The 26,437-nt window shown below is 44.1% G+C and overlaps 1 long non-coding RNA gene across 1 annotated transcript in view; it reads left to right on the top strand.

Annotated features, from left to right (window-relative positions):
* LOC141785709 (uncharacterized) overlaps nt 1–26,437 on the top strand; it is a 69,173-nt gene that overhangs the window by 33,561 nt on the left and 9,175 nt on the right. The window contains exon 5 of the long non-coding RNA XR_012597555.1: nt 1,630–1,726. This is a non-coding gene — a long non-coding RNA (uncharacterized LOC141785709). The remainder of the gene's footprint in view (nt 1–1,629; nt 1,727–26,437) is intronic.

The raw sequence follows: 26,437 nt of genomic DNA on the forward strand, positions 1-26,437 counted from the left end.
TAAGACGTGACAGCCTGTGATTTTATCCTCCCTCTTCTCTCTGTAGGAGTGTGATGACCTGAAAACTCTCACATCGTCTCCAAAGCGTCAGATGAAAAACATCAGGTTGTTTTCCTGACCGGCTTGGGAAGAAAAAACAAACTCTATGCTAACAGATCCACGCCGTGTACTTGTCACGTTTTGGAGGATCTGAACTTTTTCTGAACCTCTTACTATTTCCAGTCCCAAAATAAGTATTGAATGTGTCAACTTTTTTCTCACTACATTTATTTCCAAAGCTGCAATTCAAACCAAATTTCTACCAGACATTGGTATTAACTAAAATAATCCACACATGAAAAGAAATCACAACGTTCAGGTCCATAAATAATGATTACGTGGAATTAAGTATGAAAAAACAAGGAAAAAGTCTTGAAGGGTAAAGGCAAATAGCTTTCTGAAGTCATTGGCAACTGGAACTGGTTACAGACTTACATCAAAGCACCTGAATATTCCAGTCAGCACCGTTGGGGCCATTATTCACAAGTGGAAGAAGCACCACCTTACCATCAACAGGCCACGCACAGGAGCTCCTTGAAGATTTCTGACCAGGGAGTCAGAAAGATAGTCAGAAGAGTACTCAACAAGCCAAGGACCACCCTGAAAGTGCTCCAGAAAGACTTGGAGGCAGCAGGTACGATTGTTACAGAGAAAACAATAGGCAATGCACTCCACCGCCATGGCCTCTTTGGACGCTCAGCCCGCAAGACTCCATTCCTCAAGAAAAGGTATGTTGAAGCTGATTTAAAGTTTGCTAAACAGCATCTTGACAAGCCTGTAGAATACTGGGAGAATGTTGTCTGGTCAGATGAGACCAAAACTGAACTTTTGGGCTGTCATACTACAGACCATGTTTGGAGGAGAAATGGCTCTGCACATCAGCCAAAAAACACTACACCAACAGTGAAGTTTGGAGGTGGAAGCATCATGGCATGGGGTTGTTTCTCATCTCATGGTGTTGGCAAACTTCATATAACTGACGGAGCAATGAATGGAGCCATGTATGGAGAAATTCTTGATCTTTCAGAATTCAGATTCTTGAATCTGCTGCCATCCACCAGGATGATGAAGATCAATACTTATTTTCCCCACTGTATATTGTGCAGCCTTGTGCATTTCAAGCTAACACAACATCCTATGCTGTGATTCACTCTCGTCCTTCGAGCTGCAGAGGAAGAACATCTCTCCCGTTACTGCATTTAGTGCATTTATTCAGGCGCTGTTCTCCGGTTGTATACTTACATCCAACCACGGGTTTCATTTAATGCAACTCAGTGGAGTGCTCAATTTTGCCTTGTGCAAAAAGGGTCTCATCTCTGCAGAGGATATAAGAGGAGGAGGTGAAGGCGGTCAGGGGATAAAATGCTGCTAAAAGAAACACATGCTGACCCTAAACTCTTCAATGCGACCTTTTTTGAGATAATGCATTCAGAATAAAAGCTCTCAGGCACTTTATAACTTCAGGAACAAAGTAGGTTTTGCAATATTTCTCAGGAATAAAGCGAACATAAGTAAACTGAGTATCATCAGCTGGCTGATAGTTGAAGCTGTGCTGCAGCCCTCCTTCATGATCTCACTCTTTCTCCTCAGAGTGGCTGATTCTTCCCCCAGAGGAGCAGCCAAGGTCAGACCTCCACCCGCTCCATCCATTCTCCTGCTGCCCACTCCTGCCACTCCTGCCTCCCAGGTGAGTGTCAGACTCCGCTAACATGTCACAAGCAGCGATATTAATCAGCTTCGGCACAGAGGAGTAGATTAAAAATCTAAAGATCTCACAGCAGCCGTTGAATTGTTTGAGTAAACAATTAAATTTGCATGAGCAATGATGCCTAAAGGCTGCAGGATGCGTTCAGAAACAAGCACGTTTTCATCGTTCGGACACTTGACGTATGCATGATTCAATCCAGAGCTCGAGAAACATTAATTCATTCATCGTAATATTTATTTGCATTGGTATAAATATTCTAATCATAATATTTGTCACTATGAGGAGCCAAACAAACATCAGCAGAGCTGAATTTGAAGGGCCGAGCTTATCTCTGACTTCATTAAAACGCTGTTTTCATTTCACCTTTATCGTCAAACTGCAGCTTCTGCCATTTGGAGTATTTTTTTTTTTTTTTGCATTTGGCCGTTTTGTAATCACCATAGCTCAATAAATTTGATAAGAGTTCAGCCCTATGGCACGAAAACAGCCACGGTTTCATTCGGTGGATTATTAGGAGGGAGGTTTTGCATCCAAAGTGGCGCATCTGGAGTTTAATTTGTGGAGTTTGGCTGTTTTTCCAGGTCGGTGTGTTTGCCGTTGGGCAGATATTTAAAGGTTGATTGCACAGAGAAAGTTGACAAATTTGCCAAATCTTCTCTGGTGATGACTCGTTGGAGATTTAGAAATATCTTCAGCAGCTTCTCAGACGTACTTCATTGCACTAAAAGATTTCTCTACAGCCGTCAGAGCCGGTTCCATGTCTGCGTCCTCTTCTTCCTGTGAGTCATTTGAGCCTGAAAACATGCAACAAGCCCGGCTCAGGGTTAAAAATAATCTGCTCTGAATGTGTGCTCCATGCCTCTCAGCACTTCAGGTGATTTCAATGACTGAAGCACTTTTCCTGACATCAGCCACTCACGCTGACCGGATGCCATCAGCCTCCTCTTCACCTCCCACAGGCCGCTCTCTACCGGCGGCCTTCATCCAGACGCTTACACGAGCCGAGGCCGAACATATTCTCAGCGCTGGCTTCACCTCAGGGCGCTCCGGCAGCCATCTGGAGGGGGAGTTTCCTGCACTGCTGCTCCGAGCCTGTGGAAGTGAAACTGAGAGGTGTTTGTAGACGTTCCGCCTGCTGCGCTTTGATTCTTCAAAGTGAAATAAATACAACTGCAGCCTGTGGCCTCATCTCAGGTTTACTGTATCCAAACATAATGTACAGTCAAACTCTCTGCGTGTGTTGGACAGAAACAGCAATAAAAGTCAAGCTAGCAGCCCGACACTGTAAAGTATCTGCAGCTCTGAGCCTCTTGTATATTGGATAAAGCTGCAGCTCTGCAGCCGGGGACTGAGAGCAATTTCTTATAACGTGGTTTTAAATCTGTTTATGCTTCGTCCTTTCGCACCGGAAAACAAAGAAGATCTACAAACTGCTGACCACGACGTTGGCACATCATGCCGCCTCAGCAACTCGCAAACAAACAAGCCTCTCCCTGATGGAGCTAAAGGGTTTGAATTACACCGAAGTGGGTTTCTTCACTGGACGCAGAGAAGTTTAAGTGTTTGAAAGTTTGAGTGAAGACTGCAACACTCCGGTTATTGTTTGGTAACTTTCTGACCTCTCGCTGACTGTCGAGTCACTGTGCAACTCTCATCCCTAATCTGAACAAATCCACTGCGTTCATCTTGTTTCCCTCTTTCATCAGATTCCTCCTCTTTCTGTTGAGACAAATTAGTGATTGCTCTCTTAACCGCGTTAATCATGCATTAATGTCATTTACTCTCAGGTGCCTGAGGACCGGAGCCTCCTCTGTTGAACTGCATTTATAATCAAGGACTCATGAATACGCAGAGGACCTTCTGATTCTACCTCAGAACATGTAAACAAGTATAATTAAAGCTGTGATTATCAACTTTAGACGAATTAATTACTTGGAGGAGCTCCCTTTAGTTTAAAGTCTTGTTAACAAACTCAGCGAGGCTGCGTTCAAGAGCTGCACGTCTGAGGATGAGCTTATCAGATACTCTGGTCGCCGTCACAGAGCGGTGCCGAGGCCGTGTTTTGTTGAAGACGTGACACGTTCTCCACAAGCTTAAGGGAAAGTGTGAAGTAAGGATAAACTTCGTTCTTCACCAGTTTTGAGGCGTTCAATCACTCGTTCCAGGCGAACAAAGCTGATTTTGTGGCAAAACTTAGAGTGGCTCTTTGAAGGTTACCGCTAATTGGGACTATTTATCAACACACTGCAGCCAATAGTGACAAGTACATGCTCTTTTCCCCTGTTTCTCATTACTGCTATCTGTAATGAGGGGGGAATGTATCTTTGAATTTACATACAAGGGCAGCAAGGAGAGGAGAGCAGAGCAGGAGAGCTGGAAGAGGGAAGTGTTTGGTGGAAGAAACGAGCTGATGTAGAGAAACAGGCAATTTTACAAGTCACTACAATCCAAGTACAAAGTGAGTCGCAAGTCATTTGGGTCTAAGGTTTCAAGTTTTTCTGTTGTGGACAGGTTAAGTCAAGTCACAAGGTTGTCCAATCAAGAAGTCAAGTCCAGTCAAGTCACAAGGTTGTCCAATCAAGAAGTCAAGCCCAGTCAAGTCACAAGGTTGTCACGTAAAGTCAAGTCAATTTACAGAGGTGTCCAATAGAGCTGCACGATTTGGGGAAAAGGTGCGATTTGCGATTAGGTGGACAATATTGCGATTGCGATTGTGCTTGCGATTTAATAAAAAAAAGTTGTGTCATGATGAGTCTACACGCTTGCTTGGTTATCATGGAGAAAAATCTGAATTGCATGTGCTGACATTGCGATTGCGATTGCGATATCCTCTTTTGCGATTACATAATTGCATGTGCTGACATTGCGATTGCGATTGCGATAATCGTGCAGCCCTAGTGTCCAATCAAGACTTCAAGTCCAGTCAAGTCACAAGGTTGTTGAACCAAGAAGTCAAGTTAATCAAGTCACAAGGTTGTCAAGTCTCAAGGTTGTCCAATCAAGAAGTCAAGTCTAGGCTAAATGAGAAGGAAAAAGGTTTTGAGTGGGAGTTATTTCCTCTGCGGACTGGATGTTTGTTATGAAGAGTGATAAAGTGTTGAAGAGGGGGGCTTGCTGCCATGGATGAATATTATTGATGCAGTCACAGAGGCTACAGTCGCCCATATTAGTATTTGCCTCAGTGGCGAGTGAAACAATGTTCAAAACACAATCGACGGACATATCACCAACACACACACGTGCACACACTCACACACTGATAATAGTGCTAGCTTAGTTTCATGTGCAGTCTTTAAATGACTAGAACGATTTACGTTGTTCCCTCTTTTCTGTTTACTTTAGCATTGCATATCTTGCGTTGTGCGTTCCTCATTTGTCTCATTGGAGTGGAAGTTTTTAAATGCATACTGCTTTACTTCAAGAGCAGCAGAACTGGCTACAGGCTCACCTGTCTTAAGTTGAGTCGAGTCTAAAGGCATTGTCTTTCAAGTTGAGTCTCAAGTTTTTTACCGAGTTGCAAACAGTCACATTTGCGACTTGAGTCTGACTTGAGTCAAGTCTGGAGACTAACACTGTCTACAAAACAACATTCTCAGGTATTAGTCTGAGTCGACTAAAAGTGAAGTGATGTCAAACTGAGGAAACACTCGCTGAGTTTTGTAATCTCTGAAATCCCAAACTTTGACCCAAATTATGTCAAATTGGATCCATTTAATGCAAATAATGAAGTTTTATTCACTAAATTTATCAGAAGCATGATAAAAAAAAGTACCCTCAAGCTTCTTAACTTCTAAATGTTTAGTTTTATGAAAGTTGTGAAAGCTGGAGCGACCTTCCGTTTCTGCACAATGACAGCTCTTAACAAAGACAGATAGCGCGAGAAGGTGGATTTGAGCCGAAAAACAGACGTTCTTATCTGGTAATTACGGCTACAATACTGTCACATTTCATTCCGCCCGGTACCTGCTATCAGAGCTGAAACAAATAAAGACTGCGTCCCGCCTTGAATCCAAATGTGACGTACAGTTTGTACTCTGAAACTGTCAAAAGACGAGCTGGAGGGAGTATCTCCGCTCAGGATTACTCCGGCTCTTTCTTTGCTCAGAGATTACCGGTGCCAGGTTGATTTAATCACGCACATTAATGCTGCTAATTAAAATTTCCGCGCCCATGTTGGTGAAAAGGCCTTCAGAAGAGAATTACCTTGAGACGCCGTCCTCCAGGCCATCAGTATGCAGGGACGCCGCAGCGGAGCAGCGTGCTTGACAAGTCTTATCTGCAGCCGTCGTCCACAGGTGTTGGCTGTCACAGGAGTGTGATCAAAATGCTGCGCAGGGACTGGGCTGCAGCCAAACGCTATTTACCCGCCAGATTACAGAGAGGCCGGCTGCTGGGAGAGGAGAGCATCACCACATGTATGCTCAGTCTTATAACAGTAACAGCCCCAGCAGCTACCAACAAGCTAACGTTTCCCTTTGGAAGCTGAGAGGCGTTTAATGTGACAGAAATATCGGCAACATGAAGGTTTATGCGTGTATTAAAATTTTCACTGTGCTGCGATGATTGCTGAGGTGTTTTAAAGAGGATCCAGAGATGCAGGCGGGAACTTTTAGGATCTAAAAGGTTCCTGCTCCTTGCTCTGGCTTTAAAATCCTGGAGATAGCGTCTCTCTGGGTTTTTCTTTTGAAGGGACCAGCTGCAGGCCCTGCAGATCTGGATAATAAACCTCGATGTCATCATAAGTAGGTGAAATGATGACTCAAACGCCGAGCACAAGAGGCAGATAGTCGGAAATGAATCCTCCATTGTGGCTGATTTTTCTCTGAATGCTGCAGAGACTCACGCTTTCTCAGACAATAGATACAATATCAATCACAGCCGTGAGACGCTTTCAGGCATTTTCGCTCAAACGTTTTTTGGCTGGCTGTTGAGTGCAGTTGGTAGCGTGAGAAGAATGAGTGTGATTTCCTGAAGCAGGCTTTTTTTGGTTATTCCATTTGTCAGGCTCTCAGCGGCGTGCTGGAGATGCTGTTGAGCTGCGTTTGATCCGGCAGCCAGCTGGTCCACGCCGACAAAGGACTGCTGAGGCCGATTACCCTCAAAGCGGCGTCAAACCGGACTTCCTGAATCAGACAAATATATGTCATAGTGGGAAATGCCAGCATCAAGTGGGAGAAAACACCTCAAGCTGAGCTGCTTCTTTAAAGTGACAGATTAGCATTTTTTCCTTTCTTTGAGAGTTTTATCTCTGATGAAGGTATCATATCCTCCAGAGATAGAAAATAAAAGAGAAAACACTTTAATCGGCCATTTTTCCCCGCTCTCCTGATGTGTCCTTGTAAAGGCACTATTAAGTTGTCTTCAGAGACAAATTACAATAGAGATAAAGCCAGCGTGTTTGTTGATCTGACTGATCTCGCTGAGCTGTAAAGGAAGCCAGGAGGTTTCTGTGCACTCGCCAAACAAGCGGCAGATAACATCAGCACCCGACGTAAAGACGGATGTGTTATAAAGTGCTCTCTGTTCCACATTAGCACGTCGACTTTCATTCATCTCCCGCCTGCCTGCGCCCAGCCTCCGGTCATGATGTTTGTGATTTCAGAAAAAGGCCAAGTGAAGGTGAGGCATAAAAATGTGAGTTTGACAAAGTTTGGGAGTAGGAAATAAGCAACAAAGCTGGAGTCCTTTGAGTTTTTATTCTTATTTCAGACGTTTCATACAGGCCTCTGATTGTAAAGTTGCACACACCAGAAATGACATTATTTCTCCACATTTAGGTCTAAAACATCTCTTTTTCTGCAGATTTAGAAAGATATTTGTGAAATATATTTGTCAGATATCATACATTAATGTTAAATGTTACAAATAAAAGTCCTAGGTAAGGATGGGAACTGAATTAGGTACTTTATAGGTACCAACCTATTTCTGTCAAAAGTATCAGGTACCAATTCATGTAAAATCAAAAGGTACCATGTTTAGGTACCTAAATGTTTACTTGTGACTGTATAGGAGTGGAGGGGTGGGAAAATTTGTATTTCATTGTTAAACAATTTTTTTTTTTTTTTTTACCACATAAACAAAAAAAAGTACCGAAAATTGGTGCCATTGAGTACCGATACTGATTGCCAGGTACCAGGCATCAGTACCGTATTGTTTCAATCGTGAAAGGTACCCATCCCCAGTTCTGATTGTAGATATTAAGCTACGTGTCTGAACACTTAGTTTTCTAAATAAAAAGTCAAGAATTGAGAATATCTTGAGGTACAGTTTTCTAAATGTTTAGCTAATATGCAAGTTCACACTCCCGCCTGCTTGAAGTACGAAAATAAAAGTTGGAGGAAGCGATCCTACCAAGCGAGATTTTGAGAAAGTCAAACACATTCGGCTAAATCAGCCGTTAGAAAATAAACGTACCAAGTGCTGTGATGGCGCAGTTGAAGATCCTGTGGCCGACATTGAAGAAGTAGAGCTTGACTTTCCCAAAATTGCTTCCTCTAACTTTTATTTTGGTGCTTCCAGCGAGCAGGAGTGGCAGTTAGCATAGAAGCTAAATATTTAGAAATTGTACTTCAAGATTTAGAATGAAATCCAAATGTTTAGAAACCTAGCTAAATATTTAGAATCAGGACATTTATAATTATCATTTAACATTTAGATGCAATATTTGTAGGGATGGGTAACTTTCACATTTGAAATGATACGGTACTGATGCTCAGTACTTGGAAATGGGTACGGTACTCAACAGTACCAATTTTTTTTTTTTTTCTGTTAATGTGGTACAAAATATCAATTTCTGTAATAATTAAAAACATATTTATTCTTCGTTATGTAACCTTGGAATGCTGCGTTCATGTCCAACATGGAAAATCGCCTACTCTTCCTAAACATGGTACCAGGTTGTTTTGACAGAATCCAGTTGGTCCCTTTAAAAGTGCCTAATTCTGTACCCATCCCTAAATATTTGACAGATATATTTCACAAATATTTCCCTAACTCTGCATTCAAAGTGATGATTTAGAGCTAAATGTGGAGAAATGTTATTTGTAGTGTGTGTGTAACTTTACAATCAGCGCTCCATAGTTTCAGGCCAGAATATGAGGCCTTACCTCAAGGCGCTTTGAGTTCCCAGTTTTTGAATAGGTTGTGATTGTCACCTGTTTAACTCCACTGTTTGAGGATGAGAGGTGAGGAGGCTGCAGAGTTCAACGATGGAGAGCATCAGAGAAGCTCTTAATGATCACTTATTACCCAAACTGGCACTCTCAGCTTCACCCCTGACCCGACGTACTCATCACTTCCATCCACAACAGACCCTTCAGAGCCAGCTTCAGTGAGATTAGAGGAGTATTGTGAATATTTCAGCGTGCCTGTGAGCTGCGTTTAAAGTCAGAACAGCTGTGTTTAATGTAAGAAAGCATTGGTGCTGACAGAGCCCACAGCCCGGCGTTAAAGGGCATCCCATCGCTGGATTGCTTGTGACATTTGGCTGCTATTGTTTTCACAGCTCATGAGCTTTCCGAATCAAGTTTGGACGTTTCACACCTGTAGCCGTAGTGAAACTCATGCACCTCGCGCCGCGCTGTGTTTGCCAGTCTCTGAGGAGCGGTGTGTGTTTACCGGAGCGGGTAAAAACAGCGAGAGCGTGGGATTAAATAACAAATATAAAGTCCTGCGGTGAAGTTTGCTTAAAGTACAGGATAAAGCAGGAATGATAATGTGTTTAGAGGCTGTTTTCAGTGTTGCTGATTCAGAGGTCAGAGTTAAGTTGCTGTACAGGAAAAAGTGCTGCGTGGTTCTCCGGACTACACACTGTGAAATGTATCAGGACAGAGGAGCCAGTCAGCTTGAATGGAGAAGCAGGCTGAATATAAAAGCATGTGTTTACTATTCAGCTACAGGTTACCGCTGTGACTCTCCAAGGCCAGTGGAACAATAAAATCCTCCCTGCTTGTGTTGAATTAATAGTATGTTTACAACCTGAGCGAAAAACGATCATTTACATGTCGACAAAGAGACTCCGTGGACCCTGAGAGTTTGTTTATTTGGCTCGACGTCAGAGTGCGAACTTCTGGAAATGCCACAAAAGCCATGTAAAGGTTTGTGAAACGACCTGTCGCAGACTTTAATCCCATCCTGATGAAAACAGAGGCTTATTCCTGAGACTTTAATCATCAATGTATAAAAAGAGCTGATTAAATGAGCCGCAGTGACGGCAGCTAACTGAAACGGCAAGTAATGAACCTGATCCCATCTCTAATGAAAGTCTGATATATCAGCCTGCAAACGACTTTACACCTGATTCAGTTTATGATGAAATGAGCTGAGGACACACATGTGTAGAGGAGGAGTAAACCTCAAACAAAGAGGTGTGGAAATGCTCCGACAGGCTGTGATGGCTCCAACTTCCAGCCTGAGGTTTAAGAGTCAGATCTCTTTTTGCTGTCTCATCGCTACAGCAAAGAGCTGCTTCCTCACAGAGTCATACATTACTTGTAATTACCTGTGAGAGGATCTCACTTTCACTTAGGAAGAGCTTACTCGTTGTGTGAGTGCAGCAGGTACGGGATTAGATCACATTCAATTCCTCCCACCGTCACCATTTGCAAGTCAAATCCATGTGAAAAGCGTGCGTGGAGCTGGAACCGTGCGTTAGCTCATCCGTGGAGTTAATGCTCTGTATTATAGTCTCCGTCATGGGACTGTGCTGGAATATTCCTTGAGCTGTGCAGGTGCTAAACACTTCACATAAATTTAGGGCACTGGAAAAGGAGCTGAGATGTTGGAGCATCCTTAGTCACACTGCAAAAAGGAGGCTGTAGATTTTACAGAGGCTTCATCTCTGCATCTTTCACTCATCGGGGGTTAAGTTGCAGGGGCAGCGGGCTAACCGGGTTGACCGAGACATTCACAGATTTACGGCTTCTCCTGATGGATCCAGAGATCTATAATCCCTCCAGGTCTCGCTTTACCTGACCTTTGAGTTACTGCTGTTAAGCCCTCCTCCCAGCCTGAATGTCTGCTGGAGGTCCCAACCATAGACTGTAAAAAAAAATGGACAAAAACTGCTCCCCCTGGTGGCTGGCTGCAGTATAGGTCAAAAAATCCACCTCCCCAGTCATTCCAGATGGGCTGTGGTCAAACTTTAAAAACTTAATACACCTAGCAGAAATGTTTCTCACGTCCAATTGTTGCGGTGATTTGAAGATATCGTTGGCTGTCTTGTATTCAAGTCCTCTCTTTTCTGAAAAGTTTTGTTTTCATGAGTTAACAGAGGTTAAAAACATCATCTGCAAAGAAGGAAACAAATGTCCCAAATGCAAGGTCACAGCATTCTTCTGTGATGTTTTCCAAACTCTGCTGCAGCTTCTCCTGAACATTTCTCGGCGTGTCCTAAAGTCTGCTGTAACTCGGCCAAAGTCAGGAGAGCAAAACAAACACAAGGACATCATTTCTGAGCCAAGAGACTCGGAGCCAAAGGAGCAGAGCTTAATGAAATCTCCGCACAGGAACAAGGCGTGGAGGCGTGTCAGACATGACATCAGACGCCCTGCTCTTTAAACCAGAAGGAGCTTTACCGTCTTTGATTTACACGTGACCTGAAAGATCCGCCTGAGGCCACGTTGGCTCCATGAGGAGAGACGCCGGCACATCCACGCACAGCTTGGCGCTGGCAGAGCACATTTCGTTCCTCTGAATGTTGAACCTGGAGGCCGGGCCGCCGCCGCAGCATAATGATGCAGCAAAAAAAAAAAAGAAGTGGGAGTGAAAAATGAAAAGCACCTTCCCGCTCTTTCTGCTCTCTCTGTGTCGCACACATGCTCCGCTCCCAGACACAGAAAACAGAACTCATTCACATTTGTTTTACACCCGCTGCACACTGCTCCAGAGGTGTGCTCGCCCCGCAAACGACGAGGACCGCCAGCCGTCCTGGAGATGCATTCCCTTTGGAAATCCCCAACACGAGACAAACAAACATCCTCCTCGCGATACATTAGCTATTCATTCACATTTGCATGCTTCAGTCAGAGGCTGCCAAGACTTGCTCTCTGTGCAATGCTAATCAATTCCTGCAGCGGCTGGATAAGACCGCTGCACCCTCCCTTTGAGCGCCAGCCAACACTAATATGAATGACTCATTTGCAATGTAAAACAAGATCAATTAGTAATCCAGCATGGAGTGTGCATGCAAACCAGCCGGTAACCTCCAGTATGGAAACCTGCTTCTTGAACTGCTGGTCTGCGCTGCCTTTTTCTGTCTAACAGGATTACACAGTCCTGCAGAGCATTGTGGGGCTGTGAAGGAATCTTTCCCTCCATTACCAAAATAAAAGAAAGCTGCTGCACAAAAGATTCAAACAATATCTCCACGCTGCTGCAGACCTTTCCTTTCAGCTCTTTATTGAGGTCAGAGTGACTCGAATTCAGACGCCGTTGAATGCATCGCGACCTTTTGCACCTCGGATTGAAACGAGCCATAATGTTTGAGACCTTGTCTGTCAGTCTTTATCTCTGCGAGAGTGGAAGGCAGAGAAAAGATTACCGTGTTCTTTGTGATGCAGAGGTTGAGGACCTCATTTGGGGGATACTGCATCTCTTATCCCATCCTGCAGCTTCTTTCTGAACCCTCCTGCTGAGCTCTTACCAAAAAAGGACTCTCCGCTCCGGCTCTGCGGTGTCGGGAATGTTTAATTATCTTGTTAAGGCACAAAAAGGATTGGGGTGTCCGGGGATCAGAGGCTGTATCACTGCAGGGATTGGGAGTCATATCTGCGAGCTCTGCAGATGCTCCACGGCGAGCTGGACTGTAAGAGGATGATTAAATTCTTCACATGGCTCTCTTAGCTTCCTCCTTCCTGTCCTGTCAATCCATCACGCGTCCTTTCACCTCTTATCTCGTGTCCATCCTTAGTTATTACGTCCTGTCTGGCTCGTGCTCATAAATTTCTGCCTGGAATAATCAAATGTCTTCTCTTTTAAGGTCTTGGTATTGTTCGTGCACTTAATCTCTAACACGAAGCTCATTAGTCCAATTATTGATGTTCCAACTCTGGGATACACTGTAAAAAGCTGCTGTAAAAGTATTTATTGCGTCATTTTAAGTATCAAGACTTTTTTTTTTCCCATAATCCTTTGGAGTAATATACTGAAACATGCATTTGTTATTGATCTGCAGAATTTTTCTTCACTGACTTATGATGAGCATGCAGAGGAAAGCTTGTAATTACTCTCTACAGTAGCTTCAGCTAATGCTAACAGTGTAAATCCCCCCCAGACTGCAGCTCACTGACAGTGTAATAACTCTCTATTGGACTCTTGTTGCACCCATGGGAGCCCTGCTGCAGAGTGACTCACTCCCACTTGTGTGTGCAGAGCCCAGAGTAAAGATTTACACATGAATGGATTTATTTGATTATGTCCATCATTGATTAACACCACTATAAGAATCAATAGAGCGATGAAAGGTGATTTAGTCCTGACCTTTCTTAACGGGTCGCTATTTCTGTTGGAGGTGTCATCCGCGTGTCGATGGAAGTATGCATAAAAATGGCTCCTCTGCGAATTCATGAGGTGAAGGAGCATCTTAAACTGGATTAATAGGCTCTGAAGCAAGAATCAACATGTGGAAGCGTGTTTCTTTCTTTCACGTGTGCATACAGGAAGCTGCTGCAGGACTTTGAGGTGTGAAGCTGTGCATCTCAATCCGCTCAGGTGAGCATGTGATGAAGCGCTAACGCTCTGTGAAGATGGAAACGCAGTGACATGCCTATGAGGTTATTATTTGTGCCACCAGAAAATAAAATTGAATTGAAATGTTGAATTTGAAAAGCATGTAATGGAATTTAATGTTTTGAAATTGAATTTTTTTTTTATTGAATAATATTTTTTAATTGAATTTGAAACCGCATTTTACTTCTGAAAATTTAACCCGTTTCATAGTTACATATTTTACAATCCCCGAAAAAAATATTATGGAAAACCTTGTTTTTAACCTTGTATAACTAATGAAAACGAAACTTTTCAGAAAAAAGAGGACTTGAATACAAGGCAGCCAACGATATCTTTAAATGACAACAATCGGACGTGAGAAACATTTCTACGAGGTGTATTCATTTTTTAAAGTTTAACCACAGCTCATCTGGAATGACTGGGGAGATGGATTTTTTGACCAATACTGCAGCCAGCCACCAGGGGTCGTGCTGCTGAAATTGAATTCTGTGTTTTTGAATTTAAAGTATTCAAAAGAGGTGAATTTTTATGGATATAATACAATTTAAAATTCAATTTCAAAACATTAAATTCTCTTACACATCATGCTTTTCAAATTCAATAGTTTAATTCAAATTGCAGCAAATCTTGCAGCAAATATGATGATCTGTATGAAAAATCTGTTTAGCTTCTCTGTCTTTTAATATCATAAAATGAGACATATTTCCAGACTCGTGCAGCTCACATGAAGTCCAATAAGACCATTTTTGCTAAAAATAAGACCTAACCACCTGCTGTGGATCCCACCCTGTCATTTAAACCAGCGCAGAAAAAGAAAAACAGGATGAGACGAGTGGAATAAAGCAGCTCTGGGTGTTAAATTCTGAAAGTCAGCAGAGTTTATGCAGCAAACAAAACGCTCCTCTGAGTCCAGACCACATTAGCATTTCCCAACACCTCGGATTGTTGCTCTGACTCCTTTTGCCTCGCTCCCGCTTTTTGAAATGCGAACATCAAACAGGACGGGCGGACACAGCTTATCACGGTGGCTGCGTTTAATCGGGATGAGATAACTCCGGTCAGTCCGGATATGAACGTTTGAAGCTGCCGTCGTTGTGACATGAATCCACCCTGAAAAAAATCCATCGCATCCGTGACACCCGTGTGATGGCTTCACAGCAGGGGGGGCTCTGCTGCCTTAACATCAATGAGGAGGAGGAGGGTCTTTGAAGGGTCTGTGATCTGGCACACGGTGAAGAAAACATGAATTCAAACAATCCTGTGAATAATTGAAGACGGAGCAGAGGATTCATCCTTCTGCAGGTCTGACGTCAAAGTGTTTACACATCATCGTTGGTAGATGGATGTGCAGCTCATGGTTTATCCACTCCAAACATGAAAGTTTAATTAAGCGATCTCTTCAGATGTGTGAAATTAGACTGTGATTCTGGAGTTTATCAAAGAAGCTTCTGCGCTAATTTCAGCTCCACAAGACTGCAGAGGAAGAGATCTGAAGTCGAGCTTTGAGCTTTGTTTTTGGGGAGCTGTCATGTCATCCTTCTTTTTTTTTTCTTTTTCATTTGTTTGCCTGAGCATCGACTGACCATTTGAAGCCGAGGCGCTTTATATTCAGCATTTACATTCACCAGCTTCATGAATAGAAATGTAATTTCTGCCTTTAATGCGTTTCCCTCTTCCTGTATTAATTCGGAGGCGGTCGGAGACTCTCAAAGAGCTCAATCAGCTCGCTGCGCAGGCCGGCGTGGAGCTGCATCAGAAGCAGGAGCTGTAAGAAAAAGCGAAACAAGTGAAGCACCCAGACCTGGAGTGAAAGTCGGAGTCTGTACTTCTGCTGTTTGGATGTTAAGCGAATTAAAACGCAGACTCAGAGTTGTGAGGAAATCCAGCTTAACTGAATAAACAGCCTTAAAGAAGAAGTGTATCACAGGATTAAGGTGGTTTCTAAATCGTTTAATGAATTAGCGAGTCTGGAGTCTTCCTGTGGCTCAGTGCACTTCCTGTTTTAACTCTCCCATCATTCATAGCTCTCCCCACCCCCTCTCTGCTCATCTATAATTCAGTGTGAGTGCGCTCCCTGACACCACGCTATTAATTAGTCTTTTTGTTCATTAAAGGCTCGGCTTTTAGAAGACCATCATGTTTTATTTTACTTTTAATTACTTTGTGCGTTGGCAGCTTTCTATTTCTAAGATTTATGTTCCTCAGGTCCCGACCGCCGTCCAATTAGAAGCAGATCTGTGTGTTTATGAGGAAGGAGGCGGGGGAGCAGCTGAGGCGTTCAAAGACTGCAGCTTCACACGTGATGTAATGAGATTAGCGCCGCCTTTGAAATGATCGTCAGTTCCTGCGGGTCAATTGATTTGCCATTCAGTTTTAAAGCACCCCGAGGCGCGTGATGTGTGAGCGCGCACGCCGTTAGATCTGTGTGTAGTCTGCGGGGACGCTTCAGGCGACAATCAGACATGAGACAAAGAGATAAAAACACACGTTAAGCTCACGCTGATCAATTAAGCAACAAATAACAGATTTATTTAGATTTATTCGAGGGCCACGCTGAGGGAAGTGAATCTCAGGCGACCTCGGCGTGAGATCAGGCCGTGAAACAGCGAATTAAAGCGTCTCTAAAAGTGACGGCGTATCCTCTCGTAGAACAAACCCTGCTCTATTTTCACCCCCACATCCTGCTGAACTAATTCCCCTGTTGTTTCAGGCTGAGCTTGTTTTCAGGCCTAGTTAATACTTCATAAAAAAACAGTGTGAAGCCAAAACTGTGGCCTTTCAGTGACTGTCTGCAGTTGTTATATATTAAAAGAGATTTCCACCGCCTCAGCCCACTCAAGACATTAAAAATAACATGCACCGCTTTGAAAAATTCACCTTCAGACACGACTGCTGGAAGCGAGCCGGTTCCTCCAGCTGTGAGGACGATGGGGAACCGGCTGTAACAAGGCCCAGACTTAACGTTCCTACATAAAGTTTCCCAGCGTGCATTCTGTTTCTGCTCGTTTTGTCGGACATGACGCAAACGTCTTGCTCTGCCGCCTCATCCCCCGAACTTAAAGTGACACTTAAACGCCCCGCGTGGAGCTGCTCAGGTGTCTCGTATCAGCAGGGGACGCCTCCTGAATGCGAGGCACGCCTTTTAATTATTCCTGCAGTCATTAAGAGTTGATGAACTTCTGCGGCGAGCTCCGCTGAACATCTGTGGCTCTGCAGAGCGGAGACACTGCAGCCATGTTCGGCTCGTCCCCCTGGAGCTGCTGGAGCTCTGAGAGGAGCCGAGGTAGGAGCGAACCCTGCTGCATGACTTCTCTCTGACTCTGCTCATCCTCAGCAAACTGCAAGTGGTGTTAAAACAAAATCTGCAGCTTGAAACATTCGTCCCTGTGGGTCGTACTATCACAGGAGGTAGCTGTTGTGCTAGAAATGATATTTTGTCAGTAACATCTGAAAATAAATCTTGCTGTGAGAGCTTCCAGAGCTTTAAAACTGAGATTTCTTATGTTGCTGAGCTCAGTTTTCCTGCATCAAAATTAGGGATGCACAGATGTGAAAATTTTGGTTGATACCGATATCGATATTGCAGCAATGGCCGATATTTACCAGTATCAATATTGGTATAAAAAAAAATAACAATCTGAGATGATGTGTCGACGTAGCTCAGAGAGAAAGCGTGACTCAATCGTGAGAAAAGACGACCATGGAGAGGATCAGAGGATGGAGCACTGAGATGATTTTTTGATCAAAAACCAGAGGAGAGACATAAAAAAAAAGAATCCACTCTTTTTAGGTAGTTTTGTGTTCACATAGTTAGAGAAAACAAGATTATTTGGGTCTTGAAAGATCATTCAAGATGCGCTGAAAATAGCTAGCGGCTGATGAGTGAATATCGGCTGATATCGACATTGATACTGATACTGACAACACAGTCGTGAGGAAACTTGTGGGACAGGATGAAAGCAGGAGACACATCTGGTCATCCTCAGAGTTACGCCTCCCTCAGGAGCTCCTCGGAGAACCTCCTGCAGCTCCTTTTTTTAATTAGACAGGCAGTCTGAGAGGCTCATTTGCAGGTCAGACTCACCTGAACTTGTTTGATCCTCGATGGCCCTGCAATGTCAGGACACAGAAATGAAACACCTCCATGCAAAACAGGCAGAAATTGGAGGTTTTTGCTCATTAAATTTGGCTCGTCGAGGCGCGGGGCATGTCAGAGGGGATCGTTAAATATTTCCCTGAATATAAATCAGCTCCGACTCTTGAAGCAGAGTTTTTGTTTGTCAGGTACGGCGGAGCGTGATATCCCCGCACCTTTCATTAGTATGCCATGAAAGACGTGTGGACATGAGGCTGAATGGTGATCACAGCGAGGTGCTTTAATGCAAACAGGCGCTAAGAAGCTATAATGCTATGCAAACATGCCTCTGCTGTCATCAGGCTTAGTGCACCACCTCTGATATCTTCAGTTAATTGAAAGTAAAATCAGATGTACTGATGCACGTGTGCAGCTCTGCATCAGGAGATCAAGGTCAGAATCACCTGATTCGCTCTTTTGGCTCATTCAAAATCTTCCTCCAATCAATCTGAGTCACTTTCAGAAAAAACACCTCTCTGACTTTTTGTCCTCAGGGGTTACGACCTCTATTTGATCCTTTTATTCCCATCACCTCTTATCGCCTCCTGGCTGTTGACTCAGACTTATGATTTCATCAGTAATCCTAAGACACCCACCTGGTTTCCATCACCTCTCCTCAAAGCGCAGGGTTGATTTCGTGCCGTAGAAACACAAAGAACAGGAAAGGTTACTTAAAAGGCCGCTCCAGCTGAGAACACACAGAAAGGCCTGACAAACTTCATCAACACCAAGTGAAAACCAAGCTCAAACAAACTCTGGAAACGAAGGAGGAAGAACACGACGGCACATTTCCTGTTGAGCATCAAAAGCGCTCCCTGTAACCTCTCTTCAATACAGCTATTCATCAGCGTCAGGGTTGTGCTCTGGTCTCTGTCAACACCGCTTCACCTTCACAAGATAAAAGACGCTCGTTTTCTCTGTCATTGTCTCGCTATTGAACGTCGCACGCTCCCTCCACGGGACGACCTTGGCCCACCTGAGGTCAGCGTATCATCACGCAGCCGGGGCGTTTAGCCAGCCGTGGAAACTCTCGGATGCTGGAGTCTGGAGATAACACCTGGATGAGCTGGTTTCTCTTTGCAGATGCGTTCCTGACTTTAGCTCGATCAATCAGAGCTGTGTGGGGCGTTAAGCTGCAGGTGTGTCACTAATCCCAAGCTACAAGTGCTGCAGCATTAGGATGAATCTGCTGCAAATTGGATGTTGCAGAGCGGACGGAGCTATCCGCGCTCCTGGGTTAGATTGCTTCTCCACTGTTCCTCATTAGAGCACAATCGCTTTGGGCTTCACACCGGACAGGCAGGCAATACGACGCTGTTAAGACTGGAGGATCCGCGGGGCAGAAATTAGAGGCCGTTCACCGGCTAACACTCTGAAACACATTAGCAGCAGACAGGCGCAGCACGGCAGGGGAGACCTGCTGGGCAGCTAAAAGCAAACAAGACACTTTAAAGTGGGAGAGAGTGGCTTTGTTTGCTCCTCTCCAAACCACCAGTGAATTCCTTTAGAGGTCTAAATGCTCTAATAGATGGAGGGATGGAGACAAAGTGACACTAACTGACATCAAATCCAGTGGAAAGTAGTTTGATCCAAAGTCGTGGTGAAGAATGAAAGAGGAGAAGAGGCAGAACAGCAACTCCTGGAGCAACTCCACACGTATTAGCTCAGAGTCCCCGAGTGTGAGATTATTTATCCAGAGGACAGTGACGGGAGGAGAAAGGGATGACATCCGCTAAAGATCATGAATCACATCCTGATCTCTAACGGGATTATACGGTCTGACTGCGGCTTTCGGAGCCAGCAGAGCGAAGCCGCGATGATGACACTGAAGCTTATGTTGTTAAAGTCGAACAAAGTGATGCCGGGTCATTCTGCTGCTATCACGACGATACAGTCGGGGTTGACAGGAGGAATCATCATTATCTGCGTTGTTTTCATCAGTAAAATCCAAAGTTCACTCTGCATACAATCGTGTTCGAAGGAAGGAGCTGAAACTAAAGTTAAAAAACAAGAAACATCCTCAGAAACTTTTCTTTCCATCCAGTCTGAGTGTGTGTGTGTGTATGTGTGTGTGTGTGTGTGTTGAACTTGTAGATAGCATTGAATCTTGAAAAAGCTCCATCCGTTGTATCAAACAGGTGCAGTATGGGGGAACTGTAGTGCAGTATCAGAGGAGTGGAGGTGTTTGAGTGATTGAGGAGGCTCCGCTGTGTGTGCACACACTCCTTCACCTCCTCAAACCACCGTCTTATCTGACGCTCCTCTGGAGTGGGAGCTTCAGGAAGTTTGGGGCTGGTAGACTCACAAAGGCCCGTCACTTTTTCTTTATATAGTCCACAGCCGGTCCAGAATATAGATCAGGTTGCGGCACAGTATCTGCTCCTCTGTTCTGTCCTTCAGAGGCGAGGGGAAGGACAGGAAGACGACAGAGGGAGGAGGGGGGAGTATCTTTTCCACCCCTGGAAAAAGTTGGAAAAAGAAAACAAAGTGAGACATTTTTGAAAGCATTGATTGGAGAGAGGAGAAACCTAATAGGACTTGGCAAGAGGCACAAACATGCCCTTGAAATATCATTTTCATACACTTTTCTAAACAGAGTGTCTGGGGGGACAGACGCTCAAGAAATGTACTTCCTAAAAACTGCACTTCCTTTTGTGATGACACTTTACGAATTTCATCACACTTAGGTAATAATTAGACAAAGTTTTTTCTTATTCTTTGAAATTACCCCCAAAATTTCATGAGAAGAATTTGGTGAAAATTAGCACATGACTTCTGGACAGATTCTGTTTTGCAGCAGGGGCGGCGTTAAGGGTGGGCCTGCGGGTCCCAGGCCCACCCTAAAGTTTTCTATTGATTCAATTTACTTTAATTTTTTTAATCGTTTCAAAAAGAGAATTCTTTGTTAGCGGTGCTCTGTCTTAGTGAAATGAGCCATGCTTTTAGCTTGTTAAAAATAAAAAATTAAAAGATAGCTGAGTTACGAAACATTTATCATGATGTGGGCGGGATCAGAACATCATCATGGCAAAGACTGTAGATTTTTATTCATTTTATGTTATGTTACCACCACCAACACCATAGCAGTGCAGCCTACTGGTGCGTTAGAGCGCCACCCTTTGGTCAGTACCATTGACTCATTGCAGATTGATCTGTCTAATGCACAAAAGAGTCATAAAAAATGCAATTAAAGTGGGAATAAGCAACCAAATCATCTTTAAAACCACACATAGAGGCTATGAAGCTAACTTCTGTATTCAAGAGCTAAGAGCTCTCTGGAAATAGCAGAAACGTTGGTACTGAGAAAAGAAAACGTAAATTTCAAAGAAACTGGAGAAAAACCAGTAACCTACCAATTGTGACTTGTGGCAATGAATTTGGATGTTATTTTAAAGAAATTATGTGCTAATTTCAAAGAAATAAGAAAAAACGTTGTCTTATATTACCAGAGTGTAAAAGCGCTACCCCTTTAGCGCCCTCTTGAGTCTCCTCCCTCCTAAAACTGGAGCTCCAGCTCAAGGTCAAACACCCTTTAGTCCCTCAGAAGATAACTTTACCGAACATTTACATTCTCTTTGAGTATAATCCTTTAATTCATGTGGTCAGACAGAAATAATACTCTGACTTTGCCCTTTAATCTTTGCAGTTATTAACTGCTGCATGTTTCTGGATGTTAAACACTTTATTTTAGCTCCTCTCTCCCAGAGTCAGGAGGTCAGTTTTCCCTCGGACAGAGATAAGGCAGCTTCCCCCCGTCAGCGCTCGCAGAGGTCTCTGAGCGTGCCCGATAACGCCGCACCTGCGTTATCTCTCATGTTAAAAGCCCTCGCCTTGTTAGCATGCTAAATGATGGATCGTCCTCTCGGAGTAGAAGGGGCTTCGGCTCCCCTGTGGCTCTGAAACCCTCGGCGCCCTGCGAGTCTGATGATAGATTACCCAGCCTCTATCTGCGGCGGCTGATTATTCCGCCTCTATCATGAAAGCTAAGTGCGAGTGGGGATGTGATCGCCTTGTAATGTGGCCTGAAATAGCTTGATTATGCTCAGGTCCATTTTTATCCGGCTGGAGAACACACTGCACAGTCTGTTTGTGCACGTTTTGGGGAAGATGGAGATGGCTGTCACTTACATTCTGCATTAAATCTAATCAACAGTGAACATGACAGATATTAAATCTGCTCCTCATAACTTAATCAGGGAGAGTGACCTCTTTAAAGCGTCCATCACAGCGTTATTAAGCCAACAATCACTCACACAGTAAGAAACTAATTACAGGACATTCTTTAAAGCAGGAGGGAGGGGCTCTTTACACCATAGTCTATTATCACAGTCATTATTAATGAGCACAGCTGGACGCATGAAATCATAATAATTCAGTGTGAGGTCTGACCTTCAGCTGGGAGTGACAGCTCAGATAATCTGATGACACACTTGGCCTCTTTAGTCATCAGCGTGTGGAGTGGAAAGTGTGTACAGTAACACACCTAAAAGACGTTTTCTGATTAATTTCTGCAGATACAGTGGGAAAAATAAGTATTGACTCCATTCATTGCTCCGTCAATTATATGAAGTTTGGAGAAACAACCCCATGCCTTGATGCTTCCACCTCCAAACTTCACTGTTGGTGTAGTGTTTTTTGGCTGATGTGCAGAGCCATTTCTCCTCCAAACATGGTCTGTAGTATGACAGCCCAAAAGTTCAGTTTTGGTCTCATCTGACCAGACAACATCCTCCCAGTATTCTACAGGCTTGTCAAGATGCTGTTTAGCAAACTTTAAACCAGCTTCAACATGCCTTTTCTTGAGGAATGGAGTCTTGCGGGCTGAGCGTCCATAGAGGCCATGGCGGTGGAGTGCATTGCCTATTGTTTTCTCTGTAACAATTGTACCTGCTGCCTCCAAGTCTTTCTGGAGCACTTTCAGGGTGGTCCTTGGCTGGTTGAGTACTCTTCTGACTATCTTTCTGACTCCTTGGTCAGAAATCTTCAAGGAGCTCCTGCCCCTTACCCTTCATGAGGTGTGTTATCGCACTTAATTCCACATAATCATTATTTATGGCCCTGAACGTTGTGATTTCTTTTCATGTGTGGGTTTTTTGAGTTAATACCAATGTCTGGTAGCAGCTTTGGAAATAAATTTAATGATAAAAAAGTTCAATACTTATTTTCCCCAACGTATTACGGTAAAATGCTCCTCGAAAACATAATTTTGGTATCAGAGAAGACGCCTAATAGAAGTGTTGAAGCAATGTTGGAAAGAGAACAGACATTAAGATTCCAGAGAGGAAGAAAAAGGAAATTTATTAAGTTCACATTTCTTTATCAAATCTGCAGCGTGGTGATAAAAGCCGGCTGTTCCTCAGCGTTTCTGCAGAGCTGACAGCTGGAGTTCCAAGATTTTTTCGCTTTCCAACATTGATGTACGACTCTAATAACTCTGTGAGGTGAGCAAAATGCAAAATATCGTTTCTGAAATGCGGGAAAACAAAAGCAGACATCTTTTTCATCCGCTGAGGTAATGAGAGGAGTATCTTCTTCTCCACTTTGTAGTGTCAGCTTTCACCAGAAGGAGTTAACATCTTTACTCTTTTTATGCCCGGAGGGGATTTCACCAAAGACGATGTAAGAGGAGGAACGCTGGGAGATAAAAGTCTGCTTCTCTTCGCAGCGACTGTTCGTAAATCAGACCGAGCAGATGAATGCAAACTCCAAATCAGCGATGGCAGGAAATATATTAAACAAATCTGCCGTCGTTTAGCATCACGGAACGAGAGTGGGTGATTCAGTTTGATTGTTACAAGAATACGATTACAGACGCACACACGGGGGTTTTTGGTTTCATTAGCAACGTTAGAGCAGAGGCTGCAAGGGGGCGAGGATGCTTCATCTGACACTTAAAGGCAGAAACTTTAGGAATCAGCTTCACTTCCTCATTCCTGGTGAGATAACACGCTGCACACGACTCCACACACGACTCTACACACATGTCATGTGTTACAGGAGCTGTGAGTCAGAGATAAACAGGTACATCTGGAGAAAATCACCCTCTTATTGAGCTGTGAGCGTCGCCCCGCGGGGGGCTGATGACGACTCCTCTTCCTCTGCATCTTCATCCTCTTTTGTTGTATTAACAAGACTTTACATGGAGCTCATGTCAGCTTTGTGTGTGTGTGTGTGTGAGCATGTGTGTGTGTCGAAATACATGTCTCTAAAATCAGCAGCAGTAAAAACAAGCGAGAGAAAATCTATAGAATTATTCATGGAGACTTTTTTTTTTATCCCTGCAGAAAGATGACAGCAGGAGGCCTCACACACACACACACACACACGCTCACACACAGAGCGGGAGAGGGCTGCTGGTACATTTGTGAGATGAGAAAATAAACCGAATCAATATCCCCTCTGTTGATGCCGTGTGGCAGAGATTGATACTCGGCGTATGAAATATGCATGCAGCTCTAAATCTGAAAATATTGTTTTAGTGAAGCGGAGCCGTTCGGCTGCAGCAGACTTTGAGATTGAGTTACAGGCAGATGAGAACACACACATCTGCATGGTAGCGTAGCTTTGACCTCTGACCCCTGGGTGTTGGAGTCAGGAAGCCCCTGATCTTCCAAACTTTGCAGAGTTGCATGAATGAAAAGCGTCTTCTCCCCCAAAAATCCAAGCAATATTTCTAAAATGAAGCATATATCTCCCACCTGTGAACACACCTGTAGCTGCAGCCCTGCTGTGCTGAGATAAACCTCGATATCATCAGCAGGAAGCCTCCCAGTGATACTTTAAAAAGATACACCCCGCCTGTTTGATAGCATCAGTCTGCTAAATGAAGAGAGGCTGATAAAACTGGAGGAGACAGCCTGGGAAAAACTCAGAGGATGAGCTTCTGGAGGTGGAAACTCTGATTTCAGAATCCTGAAACCTCAAGATTTCATCCAGATGTGGCTCGAAAGGATCCTCCTGGTTGGGTATTGTAGTTGTTTTTGTCTGGCTCTGAAATTAACTCACTTTTTCTGAATTCCCCGTGCAGCTCTCCAAAAAGCTATTTGAGCTCAAAACCACATTCCTTGTTGTGCACTTAAAAATAATGCCCACGTTGTTGTCATAACGGGAGATTAATTATAATCCTCTTCAGACGAGGGTCCTGACGTCACTCAGACTTTTTAATGGGAATAAATCAATTCATGGGAACAGTAAGCAGATCCAATTGAGCTTAATTGTTCTCCATAAATGAGGTTCATTAGCGAGCGGAGAGCACAGTGATGCTGCAAAGGCATATTTCTGTCACAGTCATGCATCCTTCAGTTTGATTTAACCAAACACTGAAGGGCAATTTCAGAATAATAATAAGTGTGATTGTTTTCAGGCGGCCGTAATGAAATATTTGTGACATTTAAATCTGTGTCAGCTCAGATTTGTTGCCAGGAGACGCGGTTTTGCGGAGACGCGGTGACCTTTGACCGGCAGAAGTTGATCAGGGAGGAGCGGAGGGAAGTGAGGAGGGATGGCTCGAGAGGAAGTAAACGCAGCATGACATTTTGATTCCTGCGCTGATAAGTTGACATTATTCGTAGGTGTCACTAAAAGCGGCTGAAGGTGGCAGGAATACGGTGGATATGAAAACTTTATTTGGGTGATAAAACCCTCTGAATCCTGAGGACACAGAGCCTCTAACACACGGGAAAAACTGTGAAGATTACCTTGACCTCAAGGATCCCTTTCCTTGCATCAAGAAGTGCAAGAGTCCCAGCTTCCCTGGAAGACGCTGTGCTTCCTGCATGGTCTGAACTCTCACTAACAGTCACTATGACGCTCCAGCTCCCCCCACACACATTATGAACACACACTTTAACACACAGAGAGCGCCCTGGGCTGATGGAGTGTTGGGGAGGATCAGTTTAGTGTTTACTTGTGTTTTCTGGTCAGGGGTGAGAGGAGCAGAGACGCCCCCGAGGGGGGTGAGGCGCTGCGTGAGTTAATGTTTCACATCCAGCAGATTAAGAGCGAGCCGGCAGACGTCAGGTCCGAGCAGACGCCGGGGAGTGAAGGGTAATGGATCAGAGAAATTACTTCACGCTCAGTTCGGGAAAGGAGACACATTGGACCACAAAAGCCTCTCAGAGAGCTTCATTAGAGGGCGGCTGCTGCAGCATCACTGTCTGCCGAGGCATTATGGGGGAGGCCCGGTCCATCCTGCGGCTGATAAAATCCATCAACACACTTTCACTCTGTCTGCTTTACTGGAAAGACTTTGAGAGCTTCTGCAGCAGACTCCACGTTGATTTGAATATTCAAAGCAGAGCTCAGGTTTAGATTTCAGAGATGTTCGCATTTGATGAACTGAAGTTTCTGTTTTCTTCAGCTCCTCTGTTTCTGGTCACCGACTCCCTGTGAGCTGAAGGGACTCCTCTTCCTTTCAGGATCAAGATATCAATCATTGAGCGATGTGAGAGCGCCGCAGGCTGCAGACACTCTGAGGATTCAGACTCTTCCTCTTTCAGGACATCAGGTCATTAGAGGAGGGAGGCGCAGTGGGAGCGGAGGAGAGTCTATTGTGGAAGATTTGACAATGGAGCCAAAATATCACCATCACCCCGGGCTCAGCAGGAACAGGAGATCAAACCGGCTCAGTGAAAGAAGCAAAGAGGTTACAGAAGGGTGTCCTGGTGGTCCAGCAATCTGTTTTGAGGAGCTGGAGTAAGCCCCGCCCCTTTCGTTTGACAGACAGCACCATTTATGATCTGTTACATTTATTCCCAAAGCTGCAATTCAAACAAAATTTCTACCAGACATTGGTATTAACTCAAATAATCCACACATGAAAAGAAATC

The sequence above is a fragment of the Halichoeres trimaculatus genome, unplaced genomic scaffold (assembly GCF_033239565.1).
Source record: "Halichoeres trimaculatus isolate MK-OKI-2021-1 unplaced genomic scaffold, fHalTri1.1 fHalTri1_scaffold_24, whole genome shotgun sequence".
NCBI lineage: Eukaryota > Metazoa > Chordata > Actinopteri > Labriformes > Labridae > Halichoeres > Halichoeres trimaculatus.